We start from the raw sequence: 3,192 nt of genomic DNA on the forward strand, positions 1-3,192 counted from the left end.
TCATAGAATTGGAGTTAGTTCTTTGAAAGTCTGGTAGAATTCAGCCATTCTCTCCTTTTCTATAGAGTTTCCGATGGGAAGTCAACTGTGAGTATAATTGGAGATCCTCTGAAAGTAATCTGGCATTTCTTTTATGCACATTTTAGAAACTTTTCTTTGTTTTATTTTTTTACTGTGGTGAGTTTGATTACAGTGTGTTGTGGTGAAGATCTTTCCTGGTCATGTCTATTAGGAGTTCTCTGTGCTTCCTGTACTTGGATGTCTCTTTAGTTCTCTGAATTAGGGAAGTTTTCTGTTATTATTTCACTAAAGTGACCTTATAATCCTTTCTCTCTTCATACCTTCAGGAATTGCTAGAACCCGTATTTTTGGTCATTTGATAGTATTCTGTAGATTCCCCAGTAGTATTTTTTAGTTTTCTAATTTCCTTTTCTCTTTTTGGTCTGACTGTATAATTTCCTGTGGTTTGCCTTTTTTTCCTTAAAGATTTATTTATTTATTAAAAGTCAGATTTAAACAGAGAGGAGAGGCAGAGAATGACAGAGGGAGAGAGAGAGGTCCTCCATCCACTGGTTCACTCCCCAGTTGGCTGCAATGGCTGGAACTGCACCAATCTGAAGCCAGGAGCCAGGAGCTTCCTCCAGGTCTCCCATGTGGGTGCAGGAGCCCAAGGACTTGGGCCATCTTCCACTGCCTTCCCAGGCCATAGCAGAGAGATGGATCAGAAAGCAGCCGGGATTTGAACTGGCACCCATATGCAATACCAGCACTTTAGGCAGCGGCTTTACTTGCTACACCACAGTGCTGCCCCATGCTTTTTTTTAAGTTGGATATGCTTTCTTCTGCTTCAATGATTCTGTTGCTAATGCTTTCCACTGCATTTTTTTATTGAATTCTTTAGTTTTGATTTTTCTTTAAGATCTCAATTTTGTAGGATAAATTTTCTTTCATGTCATGTACAAATTTCAGTAGTTTGTGCATTTGCTTCCGATTTCTTCTATGTAATATTATGATCAATTTTTTGAATTCCATTTCTGGCATTTCTTCAATTTCATCATCACAATCTAGTATTGAAGTGTGGTGTTCTTCTGGGGCATCATGTCTTCCTTATTCTTGTTTCTTGAATTGGTGCATTTGTGGAGATACTCATTGGTTTCTTTTTCTTTTCTCTGTGGGAGCTTTTATCTTTGTACCATACCTCTGTAGATAAGTGGGGTGTCTGCTTTCACTGAACATCTAGAGGTGTGCAGTGTGTGTGGCCAGGGAGCTCTGTTCTGTTCTCCAGGGTGAAGAGTGTGTCTAAGGTGACACATTCAGGTTTGGCATGGTAAATCTCTGTCTTTTTATCATAGGGGAGATTTATTCTACTCAGCTGAGCTCCTCTCCTCAAAGGAGACCAGTGCCTGAGCGCTAGCCCCAGTGGGTATAGTATTCATCAGCTCTGCCACAAGGGCCACACAAAAGATCTGTGCAGTCTTCACTCTTAGCTCAGATTCCCCAGCAATGTCCCTCACCAGGAATCCAGGGAGCCCTGAGTGTGTGCAGTCTCCCACAGTGACTGCCCAATATCCCAGCCACACTGTAAGCCACCCACACAGCCTGATTTTTCACAGTCCTGGCACACAAGGCTCCCACAGTCATGAGCACCCAGCTCCCTGTTAGTTCTCCCCACCAGAGTCAGGAGTCTTCTACTTGGCTGGTTGCTGAGTGTGGACACAAGTTGGCACAGCTGTTAAGTATGTCCAAAATGGCGCCTGCTCTATCAGCTTGTTACAGGATACCATTGCAGGGTGATCAAGGAGAGAGGAAAGGCCCATCGTTTTTTTTCCTCCTCTAGTTTGGCAGGCACACTATTCCCCATGGGGCTCCAAGCCGGATTTCCTCTAGGCTCTTCCTGCAGCTTTATCACCAGTGGCTTGGGCTGCTGCAGACTGGTCTTACCTCCCTCTCCAATGCTGCTGCAGAAGCTTTTGGCTGCTGGGGTCTTGAGTTGTGGGCATCCATGCCCTCCACGTAGGTCCACTGTGTCCCTCTAATTTGCGTAGAGTTTCCTCTGCCATAATCTCCCTAACTATTCCTTGAGACTGTACTCAGTCCACTTTTTAAACTATCTTCTCCTAGACTAGAGCAGTAAGCTCGCTCCCTATGCTACCATCTTTGGAAGCCTTCCTGAGTATTCAAATTTTGTTTATTTTCATTTTGTTTGATATTCACAGAGACAGATACATAGAGATAGGCAGACAGATATATATATATATATATCTTTCATCTGTTGATTCACTCTCCAAAACCCACTGGCTAAAGCTAGACCAAGAATTCCCAACTCAATCCACATCTCCACTGTGGGTGGCAAGGACTCAACTGCTTGAGTTGACAAGGACCCACCTGCTGCCTCCCAGGGTGAGCATCATTTGTGTCCTTAAAATGCCCTTGGTAAGAAAAAGATACATGTAAGTAACTGCTTCCTTGAGTTCCGTCAGCCCCTGTATTTTGAACCTCAGGAGGGAATCAGAAGAACTTTGATTTACTGCCAATTGGTCAGAAGCACAAGCCACAACCTGGGCCTGCCATCTGCAGCGGACGAAGTCTGATGAGACTGAGCTCCTAATCTGTGCAGTGTGGCTCTTTCTCCAGGTAGACAATGTCAGAATTGGATTGGGGTAAATCAGGGAAAACCTAGTTGTAGCTGCTAGAGGACTGTTTGGACAGTCCACCCATTAGGTGTCAGAAGTGTTGTGTGAGAGTAGGAAAAACAATAGCATTTTGGTGGGCATCCTTATCTTGTTCTTGATCTTAAAGGAGGGTCACCACCTTTTCACTGTTGAGTACCATGTTAGCTCTAGGCTGGTGACATATGGCCCCAGGAGTTTGTGTTGTGTTGAGGTACATTTCTCTATGCCTAACTTGTGGAGAGTTTTTATCATTAAAAGGGTATTGAATTTTGTCAAGTGGTTTTTATGCATCTATTGAGGTAATTATATGATTTTTATCTTTCATTTTGTTAATAAATTTTGTAACAGTGATTGATTTGCATATGTTGAGCCATCCTTGCATCTCAGAGATAGGTCCACATTGATCGTGATGGATATCCTTTTTACATTCAGTTGAATTTGGTTTTCTAGTATTTTATTGAGGTTTTTGGGACCTATGTTCATTAGGGATATTGGTCTGTAATTTTCTTTTCTTGTAGTA

Source organism: Lepus europaeus, chromosome 1 (genome assembly GCF_033115175.1).
Source record: "Lepus europaeus isolate LE1 chromosome 1, mLepTim1.pri, whole genome shotgun sequence".
Lineage (NCBI taxonomy): Eukaryota > Metazoa > Chordata > Mammalia > Lagomorpha > Leporidae > Lepus > Lepus europaeus.